Source organism: Lynx rufus, unplaced genomic scaffold, assembly GCF_022079265.1.
Source record: "Lynx rufus isolate CCGP_SWC_20201006 ecotype Redwood Valley unplaced genomic scaffold, mLynRuf1.p SCAF_6, whole genome shotgun sequence".
NCBI lineage: Eukaryota > Metazoa > Chordata > Mammalia > Carnivora > Felidae > Lynx > Lynx rufus.
This window is the reverse complement of record NW_025814878.1, coordinates 59,943,373-59,961,347: the sequence shown is the minus strand read 5'-3', so window position 1 is coordinate 59,961,347 and position 17,975 is coordinate 59,943,373.

Sequence of the window (17,975 nt, the reverse complement as noted above, 5' to 3'; positions counted from 1 at the left end):
GCTGTCAGCATAGAGCCCAATGTGGGCTCCAACTCATGACCTATGAGATCATGACCTGAGCCCCGAAGTCGGATGCTCAACCGACTGAGCCACACAGGTGACGCTATATTTACTTACTTTTGTTGATAAAATTATTTTTATCTCCTGTGGAATTTTTTTCACTCCTGTGGAAACCTCAGCTTCTCCTACCCTCTTTAAACCTTTTTATTACCTACATGTTCTCTTTTTAAAAAAAAGAGATTATGTCAACTATAAATTCTTTGAGCAATAGAACCATATTTTAAAATGCTTCACCACCTGCCCTATGTAAAACCTCTTCTGATATATGTTCTTCAGCTTTTGTTTAGGATCATCCTTTGCTGTATGCACTTTAAGGCGAAGACTATTCAATGGCCTTAAGCTGAGTTGAATTGAGACAAGTATTTACTGAAGAACAGTGGGAGAGTTTATGAATGGACCAGAAGAAATCTGGGCTTTGATTCAGGTTAGATATTATTAGGATAGTGTCGCTAAATCTCTTATTTCATTATGTCACATGGGATATCTCTTCAGTTTTTCTTCATTCAAAAGGCCCATGTGTCTTCTAAGTCACAGCTTTGGCAGGGACAATCACTCTACTTCACTCCCCCTCACTCCCCCGTTGCCTCAGGCAGTCTCCTTCAGTTATACTTATACTATGTGTCCACCACTCCACCCATCACCAGGTCATGGCCCTGGATTGCTTCATTCCATTGGCTCTTGCAAGGACTTAAATGCCACTGGAGGTCTTGTTGATTCTTTGTACCCTTCCTACCCTCACTTCAAAAATTACCATATTTTGCAGTGGGCTTTCATTTTATTGAGGAGAAAGTTTATTTCATTTTTCTTGGCAGTGTCTCCATGGAAATAGAGGATTAAAAGTGTTCTTACATAACCATCTTTAATCGAAAGCTATTGAGAGTTTTAGAAGGAAACTTTCATTTTTTAGGGGGCTGAAAAATTGTATGATTTTTGAAGTCGTGTAGACAGAGATAAAATCATCTTTATTTTTTTTTAATTTACTTATTTATTTTGAGAGAGAGAGAGAGAGAGAGAGAGAGAGAGAGCAAGCATGAGCAGGGGATGGGAAGAGAGAGGGAGACATAGAATCCCAAGCAGGCTCCATGCTGTCAGCTCAGAGCCTGATGAGGGGCTTGATCCCACGAACCATGAGACCATGACCTGAGCTGAAATTAAGAGTTGGATGCTTAGCTGACTGAGCCACATAGGTGCCCCCCAAATCAGTATCTTTAGATAGGCTCTACCAAATAATATCATTAATATCAGAATGACCATCCTGCCAATTTTTCTTTAAGGATTAAGAAGATATTATTTCAATTACCATGTTGTTCTGCACTTGTCAACTTTTTCTAGAATGGTAGAGCCAAGAAATTACCTTAAAATAAGAGAATAGATGGTAAGAAGTGAGAACTAAAATTGTCTCGGTGCTAAGAATGTCTACCAATAAAAATACATGAAAATATCTTCAACTCAGTTTTGTCTGCTTTGTTCACTACACAATTTATGCTCTAGACCTAATTGCTTTCTTCCTTGCTCCTTTTAAAGGGTAATGACCAATGAATCCTAAAAAATAATTTGAATACTTTGGATGTGCTGGAGTTTCATTGATGTAATCTCTTCCTGATTCTTTTTTAAAAAAATTTTTTTTTCAACGTTTATTTATTTTTGGGACAGAGAGAGACAGAGCATGAACGGGGGAGGGGCAGAGAGAGAGGGAGACACAGAATCGGAAACAGGCTCCAGGCTCTGAGCCATCAGCCCAGAGCCTGACGCGGGGCTCGAACTCACGGACCGCGAGATCGTGACCTGGCTGAAGTCGGACGCTTAACCGACTGCGCCACCCAGGCGCCCCTCTCTTCCTGATTCTAATGCTTTTTGTGTGTTAGTTTCTGCTCTTCATGTGTAGAATTCTATGACCATACAATAAAAATGTAATAAAAAGAATTTTCATAGTATGGACATGGAGAAGAGACAAATAATATTGGCCCAGTACACCCTTGCTATATTAAACAGTGTTCTATAATAACAAATGGTTCCTAAAGATTTCATTCATTTTTGTAATTAAAAGGAAAGAAAACCAAGGTGTTAATAATGTGGAAAAACTTGGAGATAAACAAAAAACAATTAAATAGCTTCATACAATCAATTGTATTAGCAATAAAAACAAAACAACTATTAATTTTCTGCTGACACACCAAGCTTCTGTCAATGTATAATGTGAGTCTGTTTACACCTTGGCAGATGGTTCCTCAGGCAGTAAACTGGGGAAAACACATTTATAAAGGAGTTTTCAAAACAAAACAAAGCAAAACAAAAATATATCAACAGCAGAATTTTATGCTTTCTCCTAATGGAGTTGTGGTTCTTGCAAATAAATATGAAGAGAAATCCTGGTTAGAACTAGAACATGAAATTAAACGTACATATACATTGGAAATCCAATCTCAGGTTAAAATTTAACCCATATAAATAAAAATCTTCTCTGTAGGCTTTGAACTGATATTTTACTTATTAAACTAAAAGCATAAATTCCTATTGCCTGAAGTAACTCTTAATTTCAAAAAAATGAATAGTGGCACCTGGGTGGCTCAGTTGGTTAAGTGTCCAACTTCGGCTCAGGTCATGATCTCATGGTTCGTGGGTTCAAGCCCCATGACAGGCTTTATGCTGACAGCTCGAAGCCTGGAGCTGCTTCGGATTCTGTCTCCATCTCTCTCTCTGCCCCCCCTCCCCGTCCTCTAAAATAAATAAACATTAAAAAAAAACTTAAAGAAAATGGAAAGTGTTAATAAAACACAAGCATAATCCTGCTATTTCACCACACAAGAGCAGTGGGACCTGACATGAGCTGGTGTAACTCTTAGTGAGGAGAAAGTACTCTGAGTGTAGAGAATGGGGGAAAATGTCTTCATTGTTGCCTGTAGGTCACTTGTCAAGTACTGCTGAGTTTGCCTTGATTAGGCATCCAGAACTTTCCTCCTTTGGTGTCCTTTCTTTTCCCTCTTTCATTTTTGTATCCTGCTGCTGTGTGGTTTCTCTTTCATCCATGTTAAAAAGTCCTCTTTTGCCTGGATCTTCACGTTCTTCGGAGTGGAGCACTTTTGGGTTAAGTATCACCATAAGGAACACTACCCTAAAGGGCCTCTTCCTCTGAGTTGTGAGGTAAGGTCTGAAAGGCACAGAAGAAATAAAGGGATTCCAGAACAGATACTGCTCCATGTAGACACCGAGTTTCATAGACAATTCCAACCTGTCCATAATTTTTGAATTTCCATCCCCTTGAATGTTTTTCTATGGTTTATCCTGCAGTGAAACTGAACTTAATGGAGTGCCCGGCTGGCTCAGTTGGTAGAGTATGCAACTCTTGATCTTGGAGTTGTGAGTTCAATCCCCACTTTGGTTGTAGAGTTTATTGAAAAGAAAAACGAAATTAAAGTTTAGAAAATAGGAGCTAAAATCCAAATGAACTTAAGGAGTCAAGATCTTAGATTTTGAGATCTTCAGTGATTCAGAAGAGATCTTGATTTATGAGAAGCAGAAAAAGTCCATAGCTAAAACATTTAAAAAATTTTTTTTAACTTCTAACGACTTCTTTAAATAAATAACATGTTCGCAGAGTTTAAGATTCAAAAGGTACAATACAATATGAAATCAAAATTTCCCCTCCCACTGAGTTCCCTTTTTGTTTTTAATTTTTTAATGTTTTTATTTATTTTTGACAGAAAGAGACACAGTGAGTGGGGAGGGGCAGAGAGAGAAAGGGAGACAGAATCTGAAGTAGGCTCCAGGCTCTGAGCTCTCAGCACAAGGCCCTATGTGGGGCTCAAACCCACGAACTGTGAGATCATGACCTGAGCCAAAGTTGAAGGCTCAACTGACTGAGTCACCCAGGCACCACTCACTGAGTTCCCTTATTGCAAGAAATAGTATTATCAGTTTCCAAACAGGTTTTTTAGAGAGAGAGCAAGTGGGTGAGAGGCAGCATGGGGAGAGAGAAAATCTCAAGCAGTCTCCATACTCAGCATAGAGTCCAATGTGGGGCTCATTCTCATGATCCTGGGATCATGACCTGAGCCGAAATTTGATTTCAGTCAAATGACTGAGCCACCCAGATGCCCCAAACAGATTTTTTAAAGGTAGAAGCAACAGCATGATTTTTGAAGCCCTCGTATGTGGGTCCACAATAGTAACTGTGTGTTGAGTTCATAAAAAGTACAAATTTTTATCACTTAAGACGAAGAGCATTCATTGAATCAGAGTGGATTTCTATGGAAGCATTCCAGAAGGCCCATCAGAATACTATCCAATCTATTATATCCATTCTCCTTGCCCTACTTTCTTCCCTTTCCTATACCCCATTATTTGCCCTCACATATAGGAGTTGCTTAATAAAAGAAAGAGTATGGGATTCAGAATAAGGCTCCAACCTAGATCATCACTTTGATGACCGATAAATCATTTCATCATTTTGTCTCTATTTCTCTGTGACATGAACAAATACATAGAGCAGTTATTTCTTCATAGATAGTAATAAAGGTGAAGGATGGAAAACTATTTGAGTTACTTAGAAGAAAGATGCTACATAAACACCTAATACTGTGTAATCATGTTTACAACCAGAATGTAACAGAAGGATAGAAATCTTGGCTAGTACCTATAGGTCACATCTCATATTTCAGGAAGAATGAAAATCCCTCTAATGGGTGATTAAGGGCTGCGTAACTGACATCAAGCATCCATCCTAGAGCTTATTTTCCCTCAACTTCTCGTTTAGTTTTTGTCACAAAATTTATCTCCAAAAAAATTATGGGATATGGAAAAGCAAATATTAAAAAAGGCAATGGGAACTATAATGTGGACAAAAGATAAAATAACAAATAGGAATCGAAGTTAATAATATTTAGTACCATTTCTGAAATCTCAAAGGAAGGTTTGGTATTATCTTACAAATGGTGCATGATGCATGGATAATAACTTGTATCAATAATCAATAATCAATAATCAATAACTGTATCAATAACAGGTATCAATTCTTAAAAACAGAAAACCTAACTTAATGAGTAAGTTCACCAACTAAACTAACAAAATAATAAATATTTAATAATTTAGTCGCCATTCCAATACTTTTTTCCAAGTGCTCCTTTTAACTTCAACATACTTATGATAATATTTGCCAACCTAGAAATTCCTCTTTTGAAACAATAGAACAATGAAAACATCACAGTATCAATCATCACCGTAGGGGGAAATTATTATCCTCTCTAACCAAATGTAAGTGGCATTACAGGGGTGATAGAGAATTTAGAGCCCACTATCTCATCACCTGTATGAAAACAAGTGAATTCCAAAAGTCCCAGCAAAATGTTAGTGTTTAATTATGTTATTTGACCATATAGTCTTTAGTATTCTTAAGAGAATATTTGTGTGTGTGTGTGTGTGTGTGTGTGTGTGTGTGTATTGATGACTTCTAAACAATTGTCAGCATGAAGACATATCAAAAATCTATTTCTATACTAAGCATTCCTTATTATAAAGATATTGGCCTTAACCAAGTCAGCATTGCCCAAGCTGCATTTTCTCTGAGTGGAAACTGTGCCAGATTTTTCATTTGCCTCTCCAGAGTACTTCAGAGAATAGGGATAACCAGTGAGGCAGTTAGGATGACTAAGAAATTAATAAGGAATGGCTCTGCTATTCCCTGAACAGCTGTGCAGGTTGCTTCAAATCATGCCAGCAAACAGACTAATGCAGATGGAGACTCCTGTTCTGCCCACTAGCACTGCTTAGGTGGTACCCCTAGCTGCCAGATATGTCCATGTTGATGGTAATTTTAAATACATTGAAGAAAATATCCAGGAAAAGAAGTCTAGAAAGGCTATCATACAGAGAAATGCACTTTGCTACCTGCTTTCTGAGTGCTCTTTGACTGATCCTGCCAAAATCTTCATTTGGTTCCTGGAAGATAAAAACTAACAACAAAGTACTTAGCTGGTTCAACTCTGAAAGCAATCGAGTGCTCTGATAAAAGATGAAGGAGCTCACGTTTTTTGGAGCATGTTTGTTCTCTCATCATCTCAGATCCCTTGTTGCCATGGTCACCTCTCAGCACAGCAGACCCTCCCCCCCCCCAATAGCACCACTTTGATGCTGCATCCCACTTTCCTGTCCATTTCCTTGTCTAGTTTTTATGTGTCTCCCACTTTCCCTGACCAGCACCACTCCTTTCCACTTTTAATACAGGCTGGCAAAAAGAAAGACATTGGAGGTACCCATGAGTTGTTTAAAAACTGCAGACATGCAATTAAGAGCACTCAGTCTTTACAGATATATCTGTCGTGTATTGTGCAATGAAGAGAAAGCAAGATCCTACCTCATGTCTACCTTTATTTCTACATTGTGAGTCCAAAGACTCATTATACTAGACCCTACCAATTGGTCTTTTAATTATATCTATCATCTTGATTATAAAGAGAAACTCAATCTGCTGGTAGTGTGCTAGTGGAGGATATCGTACTAGTTTATACAAACAGTTGTTCCTGAATATATTCTACAGGAAAAAGGGAAGAGATGGTGGCTAAGGACAAACTAAGGTTCCAAATATACATAGTGCCTGATGTCTTCAGATTTATATATTTTTTCAGGCACAGACATACTTATGTGAATTTCTAGGGGATTCGGAACACTTGAAATTAAATGTCATATAAGGAGGTTATTTAGGATGGCCACAGAGTCAGAGATAACCCTCAGGAGAAAGTATTAAAGATAATATGTGGGTATGTTCTTAAAATAGTTCTATTCCTTGTTGTTCAGATGTCACATTGTCTCTTAAATTTCTCTTAAAGTCCAGCTAAGCAAATTTTGTTATTATCTTTAACAGCATATCTTTCTGGGCTGGCAAAATTATAATTGTTATTTTATGCTATATTACTTGGTTTATTATGGTTTGATTTTTGCTCCTGGTGCTTCTTTTAAATAAACTGTCCATTTTTAACTACTGTTAGTTGATTGTGCTTGTGCCTGGAGGGTATTTTTTTACAAAAAGCACAGAGAACTGAAAAATAAATGAGATTTGCATATTTGTAAGGTTTTCAAAGTGAGACACTGCAAAGAATATAGATATTATCTTTCTACATTTATAAGACAGCCTATAAGTAAGAAGCATTTTTCCCAATCATCTGAAATAAAAAATTTAAAAAGTAAGGTTGTAAATATATGGCCTTTATGCTTAATGACAAAAGCGAGAATGCAGCTTATTTTAAAAGGTAAAGCCACATTTATCTATTTACATTTAATAATTCACAAGATTTTTAACTCAAAAAACTGACAGGACAAGGAATATCCAAACAATTTTATTTGGCATATTTATATCCAGGAGATAATAAAAAAATAGCTTCACACAAATCAGATTACTCCTTCCCAAAGGAGACTACAAAGGTTCCTAAAATCATGATCTTTTGGACATGTGGTAAATTGTGAAAAATCAGTACTTTATGAACTGGAGAAAAACACCATTTATAGTGGTTGAAAATCAATTTTATCTTTTATGTCTTTGGTGAAGAAATATTCCTCATGCTAGAGAACTGGGCATTCCAATTCTATTTTCTCCTTCTACTTGTCATTTATATTAATGCCAAGACGAGGCACCCATGTACCCTATGGATGCTCAGTGGAGGTGGTAAAAGAGTTAATATCTTCAAAAACTTTCAGCTTTCTTCTGTAGTGTAGTGTCTAGACACTGAAAGTATCACAGAGTCATAGAATAAGCCACCTGCATTTCCCCCTTGTATTCAACTATTGATACTGTTAATAGTGTTTCTTCCCATCTTGTAGAAACCACTGGAGATATTAATGCTGACCAAATATTCTGAGAGATGTGTCTTTAGGACAACAGTGGTTCTCAACTAGGAGTGATTTTGCCCCCTCAGGAGGAATCCGACGATTTCTTTAGGCAAATATACCCCAGGAGCCAAACCATTTCTAGTTGAGAACAGCTGCTTTAGAGGACAGATTAAATTATCACAAAATCTCGACTACTTGGATAAATAGTTGAATGAATACTTGGATAAATACTTGAAATTAAAAGCAGAAAATTCTAGGGCAATTCTATTTTCATGAACATGTCAGATGGCAAGCAGCATGCTTTTTTTATGGAAGAAGTGATTATATATTTCTAATTCCATTGTTTACTAGGTTTACCTAACAGTTTTTACTTTTCTGACTAGAATATGTCTGATATATTTTGGAATTGATAACAGTTCTTTATGGCTACAAAGCAACCATTTTTTAACCTACTACTTTATTAAAGCATATAGTCTGTAGTGGCCTAAAGGATGATCCAATTTAATTGACAAAGTTGGATTATAGGTAAAGACTCATTATAAATCATTTATCATTATAAATTAGCTGCAAGAGTCTCTTTGGGAAGGGCTAACAATTTCTAGGTCTCTCCCCTGGTCTGGTCCTATCAAAACAGAACTAAAATGAACAAACTTGTATTTTGAATAATGACATCATAATACTTCAATAGGAAAAGTATTCATTACATTACCATGCTTCACCACTGTGCCCTAGACTCTGGGGTCTGCTATATAGCCACTAAGACGAGGTATACTTACTGTGAAGAACACTAAACTTCGAGGTTCAAGTGTAAGGCTATTTTGGGACCTCAAGCAAGTCATTTAACTTGTGACCTTTAATTTCTTCATCTATAAAATGGGAATAAATGTACCCAGTTCATTTGTTCTAAAAATGGGAAAACAAGGTTTTATAAATGTGCTTACCTTTTTACTTGGTATGGAATATTTGGTTTAATTATCTAACTATAATTTGTGAGATGATTGATGTTTAGTTGTTCAAACTTAACAAATAATTAAAATGTTAATATCTATTACCCATTAATAAAACTTCAAAATATATAAACCATTTTTAAAAGAAAACTATATTTTCTCAAATAATTGAAACAAAAGAATATTATCTACAAAAAAATTCTCTAGCTTGGTCACATCCCTACCTCTGTATTGGTGATTATAGTGGACGTCAATTTTAGATACTGGTGTTAATCTTCCTTGATGTGTTAAATGGTGTATTGCCTCATCCTACCTTTCTTGAGCCTTTGGACTCTTTCTATAACCTAGAAATCTTTACAGTTTTCCCTCATGGCCTCAGAAAAAGGAAGTATCAGTGATGCTGAGGAAAAGAAGTGAGGTAATTAATTAATTTTTAATCTTCTAAATAGACTTGTGAACTCAAGGCTTAGGGAGAAAAATATGTTTAAATTGCAATAGTATAGGGGATTTTATTTCTGTTTGTTTTTTTTGTTTGTTTGTTTGTTTTTTAATCCTAGGTGAAGAGTCACTTACATATTACAAATAATAGATTTGGGGAGAACAAATTAAATAGCCAGTCTAGTTTATCTCAGACTAGGCAAAGATTTCATGTGATAGAGACAATGGGATCAAGCAGTAGTCACAGAGGAAGGAAATACAGTGGGATGTGGCTATAGCCACTTAGGAGGGATCCTAGGCCTTGATCCATCAGATTTAATGGAACTAGCAAACATGTATTGATGTAAGAAAGCAGAGCAGCCATTGGCTTAGCTTCTGGAGAGCCTGAATTTCCTATCATCCCTTCACACACATCATACTGAAAACACCATATGGAAAACATGGTAGCAAGATATATGGTGGTAGAGATGGCAGGAAATGGCTTCTCCAAATCCTCAGAGCATCAGAATGATACAGGAGTATATTTATAAGCATTCTATTTCTTCCAGAGGGGCACAGAGAAGGCAGAAAACCCAAGGAATCCCCACATTCTAGGCAGGATGGATCCCAAGTGTTTGGACCTCTGACTGCACACCTAATAAGGACATAGGAAGACAAGGAAAGGTTGAGGGGATATGTAGATGCCAGTGCTTAAAGATCTGGAGGACAGAAGACAACTCAACAGATGCTGGCATAAGCAGACAGTCAGCAGGAATGAACCAATTGAACCAACCTGTTAAGTATGCCTAAGAGCTGAGAGGCAACTCTAGAAACGTATTTGAGAGAACTCTAAATTGACTAAGGTTGACTAAGACAACCTAGAATCAAACAGAGAAAAAACTTGACATACCTTAGTTTACTCCAAATTTACCTAGATTAAATTTTGAGTACCTTATGTATTAGAGAATTGAGATAGTAATTATATTCAGTGATGAAAAGATAAATCAATTATAGTTGTATATACTGAAGTTATAGCTTGTAAAAATTATACCCATTAAAGATTAAAAATTAATAAGTAAAAGAACTATCACTTTTTCCAATATTTTCCCTATAAAATGTGATTACCTTATATCAGTCTCAGGAGATGTAGCATTTGATTGAGTTGCACACTGACCTAAGAGAAGAGTCTAATTAAAATATAATTTTTATTATATAATTATATATATATATATATACACACAAACACACAGTATTATTCTAATATTTGATTCAAATGTGGATTTTTATATAACCAGAGTGTATGCTTTATAATACCAGTGACTTTTAAAAAATAAAGTTCTGGAGCATTTCCAGCTTGCATACTGAAAAGAAGGAACAGAGTTGTTGGGTGCCCCCAGTAAAAACCTTGTCAAATTGTTGTAAAATGATATAAGATGATGTGAAAGGGTTTGGAAGACAGCTCAGTTCAACAGATTTCTTTGAATGTGAATCCATATTAATGTGATCAAAACTACATATGGTTTCTGTTAGTCAAAACTACACTCAAAGAAGTTCGAGAAATGAAATTATAATTTATAGCATTAGAGTTTTATAAAACTTCTAGCTCCTTAAAGAGAAGTTGGATGAAAACACTAATTGGAGAAGATCTCTTACTAGGATCAATATGAAAATGTAAGTCAAATTAGACCTTTGACTCTGGATTATATTGATGATTTAAGAAACACTAGGTGATTGAAAAGTTTTCCAATAAATCATTATTCCTCGACATGAAACAATGACAGACATTAAACAACATTCTATGAGTTGGCAACTATATTTCTAAATAGAATATAAAAAAGATTAGAAAAATTAATTTTATTATTTTAGCCTTAAATTTACGAAAACAATTTTAACAAAATCTCTTTAAAATAAATATGTTCTATATGTACTTTGGAATCATTTAAAAATTTTTGAATCATAAGATCTGTGACATCAAGGAATCAGCATATTTTTTAATGTGTTGTATTTCCCTTGATTGAGTCCCTTACCCAGAACCTGGAAAAATCTATCCGATGGACCATACAAAAGTTTGGCACCAAATTTCCAGTTTGAAAACAGGAAGATGACAGTGAATTAGAATGAGGCTGTATTAAATAAAAGGAATGTAAAGGTCACTGAATTTGTTAAAAATGTGCCATGTGTCAGATATTGCTTAAGGCCTAGGTGAATGGGATACTATTTGAAGATGAAGAGTTTATAGGACTGATTTCTAAGTATTTATTGTCTAGTTGAGGATATACACAAATGGATCACTAATTATGCAGGATTATGTCCAGAACACAGGTGTGACTAATATAGTATAAGAGGAGTGAGGTGTTCAGGACAAGAACTAGGAGAGTAGCAAATTGTAGGGAAAGCTCAAATGAGTTATAGGTTGTGAAAAAGAAAGTAAAAAAGAGGAAAAGTCAAAGACTTTTTTTTCTAATTAAAATAAAAAACACTGATGAAATAAATCAATAAATGTTAATATATTCTTGGGGAACCTGGGTGGCTCAGTCGGTTAAGCATCTGACTCTTGATTTCGGCTCAAGTCGTGAGTCTGCGTCAGACTCTAGGCTGACAGTGCGGAGACTGCTTGGGATTTTCTCTCTCCCTCCCTCTCTCCACCCTTCCCCCATGTGTGTCCTCTCTCCCTTTCTCAAAATAAATTAACATTTAGAAAATATATTAATATATTCTTCAACTTCCAGATTATACTAATACATAACTGCCTTCCAGCAAGTATTCTCTACATAACCTCTTTCTGACCTTTGTATCTCACATTCCTAAAGAAACCACTCCAACACACACTATGGCACAATCTACCTAGCATGCAAGATTTGGGTCACTGTATCTTTTCCAAAGGAATTATAATCTGTTATACTGGAGTTTATATTCTTTCAATCTTCATTCAAGATGTATAAATTAAATACATTCTATTGGGAAGGTACACTAATAGAAACTCAGAATTTCAGTGGTAGAGACAAAAAAGACAGTTTTGTTATAAGACCTAAGGAATTTACAATTCTTTCCTTTCCATACTTTGAGGTCCTCTTCCCTCTCTTCTCTTTCCTCCTCTGCCATCTTGACCCCAACCTTTCTCTTTCTTTGCTCAAACTAGATTTGGGGACTTTTCAGACTGGTTGACTAGAATAATTATAATGTGAGGGGAAATCGCTCTTCAAGAAAAAGGTAAGTAGATGCAGAATTTCTACTCAATGTGTTTACTCCACCAAATTTTGAATAAGAAGTAATAAACCACTAGGATCTGAGCTGTGTGACAGAAATTAAGAGAAAACTAATAAGGGCCTACTCTCATAAGTCTAGCAAGAACAATACACATTAAATAACTATTAGCAGATAGAACTGTTGTAGTATAATTATGACAAATGTTATAGGAACCTCTAAAATCTGCACTTAGTGAATAAGAGAAATTAGTGCAGAAGGGTGGTATGAAATACGAAGGGAAATGGTGACCAAATTAAGTGGTAAAAATTCACCAACAGAATGATATGCTTTCAGTTATAATAGTGATAATAACAATAAAGATAATTTGAAAGAATAAGAAATGATAGAACCCAAATAAGAGACAATGATAGCAGGTAAGCTGAGAAAAGGGTGATGACAGCTCAAGTATTCTTTGATCTGTTGTCTATGTGTTGGTTTAAGATATATTGTTTAATTTTAGATATTGTAAGAGTAACCACTGAAAAGAGAGAAGAGTGTATAAATTCCAAGCCAAAAGAGAGAATCATTGTAAATAAAGTAAAACAAACAGATGAACAAAAAGTAGTAAGTGAATAATGAAATAGAGACCAAAAAAAATACATTTTTCCCTAGAATTTTGGAAGAAAGAGAGAGGAAGGGAGGGCAGGAGGGAAGGAAGGAAGGAAAGAAAGAAAGAAGGAAAGAAGGAGAAAGAAAGAAAAGTAGCACATGATCAGGGATGTAGATAAAGTTATAGAGTCATTTTTCCCCTCCCCCATCTCCCCAATGGGAGATGCTAAAAAATGTTTGCATGCTGATGCTTCAGCAATAAGGCAAAAATTACCATGCTGGAAGGGGTGTATAGTTTACCTAGAGGTCCTGGATAACTTGAGAGGAACGGGTTGTAGAGCTCAGGTCGGGCCTGGCCTCTGATACACACAGCCTCCATTGTAACAGGAAGGAGAGAGACAGGGTTCCATTTGTACTTTGAAAGTGGAAAGGTGAGAGAATTTGTATCTAATAACTTCCAGTTTTTTTCAATAAATTATGAGGCAAAATCATCAGCTAAAATTATCACCAGCAGGCCTTGATGATTCTGGGATACAGGCCTTTCTGGTGCCTTGCTCCAGATAGAAGGAAACTAAAAAGAGAGAAAAACACAGAAAACTCATTGGACTGTCATTTCTCAAGTCCTGAGGTTTCTGCTCAGTGCCCTCTTCTTCCTTCTAACTTCCAGAGTCCTTTTGCTGATTTAACTGTTCCAAGTTTACTTCATTCTATTTTGAAGGAGGGAGCAGGACAAAGTAAGTCTTCCCCATGTAGAATTAAGCTTTTGAGATGGCATCTCCTTTTTGTGGTTTGCACATGTTGGCCCTATGCTACAAGATAAACCTTTGTGAATATAGAAAATTACCAACCTCTTGAGACGCATACTCCACAAATACATGGGTGCACAAATGTATACAACTTAATTTCTCCCTGCAATATACAATCCGTAGAATCTGTCGGGTGAGAAACAGTGTAGAATCAATAAAAAAAGAATCAATAAAAAGAAGGGAGAGAGGCTCTACAATGGAGGGATATGGCGGAAAACAGAAGTATAAATACCCACCTGTGTGAATTTCCTCCTTTTAAAAAAATTCCACTCATTTCTTTCCAGAAATGATTGAGTCCAGTAATGACTTTTCCATTCCATAGGATGAACAACTTATTAGCTTTTTTCCCCCTATGCCTGAGTACATTTTCTAAATGCATCTCTATTTTCATAAGCAAATGAAAGCACAGTCTTCATACTAGCTTAAATAATTCTATGTCTACAATGCCTTCTATGTAGCAGGATTGAATAGTGAATTGACTGATTTAATTTGGGGAAAAAGTTGTATTGGCTCCTTAAATAAACTTCCTGATTGGTTAAGGAAACTAGAGTGATATGAAATCCCACATTAAGTAGACTACACATGTATATTGATTTCTTGTTGCCTCAGTTTCTCTCATGGAATAGTTTTGTCCTCTCAATGAAGATTACTCCTTTCTTTGTCGATTCTACTTCCTCTTTAAGTTCTATCTTCCACTTCTTCTCGTGAACTTGCCTGATAGCATTGTCACTCACAGTGAATTATAATTTTTTTCTTATCTCCCTGCCTCCTTTACACTCTTTGCTATAGCTTTTAATGTGCATCACCTGGTGATAATTTATTTCTCAATTCTTCTTTTGAATATAGTCCATTTCTGGAAAGCATATCATCATAAATTTTTCTTCCAAGTGACAACACTATAAGACACTGTCTGCAGCTCTATGCCAGAAAACACCTTCCAGTCTCAAAACTGTTCGGTGTAGTGAATGAATCTTATTCATATTTTCCTTACCATGAGTTTGTATTGCCAGAAAATCCATGTTATATTCCATTATTATTTTTTTTTAATTTTTTTTTTCAACTTTTATTTATTTTTGGGACAGAGAGAGACAGAGCACGAATGGGGGAGGGGCAGAGAGAGAGGGAGACACAGAACCGGAAACAGGCTCCAGGCTCTGAGCCATCAGCCCAGAGCCTGACGCGGGGCTCGAACTCCCGGACCGCGAGATCGTGACCTGGCTGAAGTCGGACGCTTAACCGACTGCGCCACCCAGGCGCCCCTCCATTATTTTTTTTAGTTTATGAAATATTGACTTAATAATTAAAATACAATTACATTTTTATATGAAATTGAGCTGATTATCTTTTTCTTTAATACTAGAAAATTTGCCTTTCAGATCTTTATTCCTGAGAATGTCCTTTCCTTCATGGACTAGTAGGTATTAATAATAACTGAAAAGTGTTACATTTTAAAACAAGTCACATATGCAAAGTGTTTTTTAATGCTTTCCTATTACACCCATACATAAAAAGATACCTACACACATATTCATCTTAGTTTCCATAATTGCCTTTGAAAGGTGTTGGTAGATACCTAAGTTTAAGGAAACCAATGTATTCCTGACTCTGGCAATGTTTTTAGGAAAAGAAATTTTCATGATATCTCTCAGGATGCCTTCTTTCCATTCCATAATATTTTTTAAAAAAATTTATTGAAAATTAACATCAAATTCCATCTTAAATCGTCAAAAGAATCTTCCTTATAAATACTATAGAAATGCTGAGAGTATGGAGTCAGATAAAAATTCTAATTTATCCTTAAAATCAGTAAAGCAAATATTATGTATTTGAAACATTAAATGTTAAGATTGTTCCTGTAAAGGCCAAGGCAGGCCACTCCAATATGGGCCACTTTGGCATAAAGATTATTTTGTGTTTGAAGGAATTCAGGACAGCTCACCCCAGAATGCATTACTGGCATGCAGACTGTTTTAACCTGAAGGCAATTGAGACCCTGAAGGCTCAGAGAAAATTTTGCCTCTCCCTTAACTACATAGAAGAATCCGAATTGGGGATATTTCTCAGAATAAGAGTTACTACCAGAGATAAAGTTTTTTAAATTTACTTATTTGAGAAAGAGAGAGAGAAAGAGAAAGAGAGAGAGAGAGAGAGAGAGAGAGAGAGAGAGAGAGAATCCCAAGCAGTTTCCAACTGTCAGCACAGAGCCCAATGTGGGGCTCAAACCCATGAGCCTTCAGATCATGACCGGAGGCAAAATCAAGAGTCGGTCACCTAACTGACTGAGCCACACAAATGCCCCAGAGATAAATTTTATCTCAGTGATCCATCTGTATCACAGGGCAAACATCAAATTACCAGAAATCTTCTCTTCTCCCTATTGCCCTGTGAATTGCATTTCTTTCTTTTGGAGTCACAGACCCCTACCTCCTTTTCCTTAGCTCTGGATGACATATATACCTCATTTTGCCTGACTGTCCTTGGATTTCCCATGTATATATGGATTCACTGGTTGTAGGCTATTAAATTAGATTTTCTCCTGTTAATCTGCATTGTGTCAATTTGATTTCTGGTCTAGCTAAAAGAACCTTGAAGGGGACAGAAATTCTTTCTCCCTGACATCCCTAAAGACAGGCATCAAATATGAAATTTATACCAAATTTACTCTGTTGGCAGCCCCAGCAGCACTATTATCTTGTCTACAGGTCTTTTTCTCATGCTACTGATCAATACCTCCCTCACTTACACTTTCATGTGGGTTTTCACACATGTAAGTATGGGACTTTGAAAATTTGAATTTATTTTATTAGACTAAGCTCTCCTTCAGCCTTCAGGAAATTTGCAGAGGATAAAAATTTTGATGCTTCAAATAGTTGATATTGGTTTTGCTTCAGGGCATCAGACAATTTCTTTCATATGTCCTTTATTTATTGAAATCATTTAAAATGATAACAACTAGACAAGTTTCCTTTTCCTTCCTGCCCCTCCCAAAAAAGAGAGTATTAACCTTTGAATGATATAGGAAACACAACACAAAATACTTTAAGGTGTGTAAATATAGTCATTTATATTTACCTCAAAACACAAACCTCCAACTGCAGAACTCAGGTTGGTTTTCCCAGTTGTCTTACAATTCGTTTGTCTGACCCTCCTAACTTCTCCTCACTTCATTATTTTTTGTATTTATTAATTTACTTGTTTAATTTTAATTCCAGTATAGTTAGCATACAATGTTATATTAGTTTCAGGTGTACAATATAGTGATTCAACACCTCCATATATCACTGGGTGCTCATCACAGCAAGTACTCTCCTTAATCCCCATCACCTATTTCACCCTCCTCCCCTCTGGTAACCATCAGTTTGTTCTCTGTAGTTAAGATAGTTTCTTGGTTTGTCTTTCTCTCTCTCTCTTTTCCTTTGCTTGTTTCTTTTGTTTCTTATATTCCACGTATGAGTGAAATCATATGGTATTTGTCTTTCTCTGACTTATTTCCTTTAGCATCATACCCTGTAGCTCCATTCATATCATTGCAAATGGAAAGATTTCATTCTGTTTTATGGCTGAATGATATTCGATTGTATACATAAACCACACATTCTTTATCCATTCATTTGTTGATGGACATTTGAGCTTCAGCTGCTTCATAATTTGGCTATCATAAATAATGCTGTTTTATACATTAAGGTGGATCTTTCCCTTTGAATTAGTGTTTTTGTATTTGGGGAGTAAATACCCAGTAGTGTGATTACTGGATCATAGGTTAGTTCTATTTTTTTAATGTTTATTCATTTTAGAAAGAGAGAGACAGAGACAGAGTGTGAGCTGGGGAAGGGGCAGAGAGAGGGAGACACAGAATCTAAAGCAAGTTCCAGGCTCTGAGCTGTCTGCACAGAGCCCAACGTGGGCTCGAACCCATGAACCACAAGATTATGACCTGAGCGAAAGTCGTACACGTAACCGACTGAGCCACCCAGGTGCCCCAGGTTTGTTCATTTTTAACATTTGGGGAACTACAGTATTATTTTCCACAGTGGCTATACCTGTTTGCAGGAGTTCCCTGCAAGAGAGTTCCCTTTTCTACACACCCTCACCAACACTTATTTCTTGCATTGCTGACTTTAGCCTTTCTGAC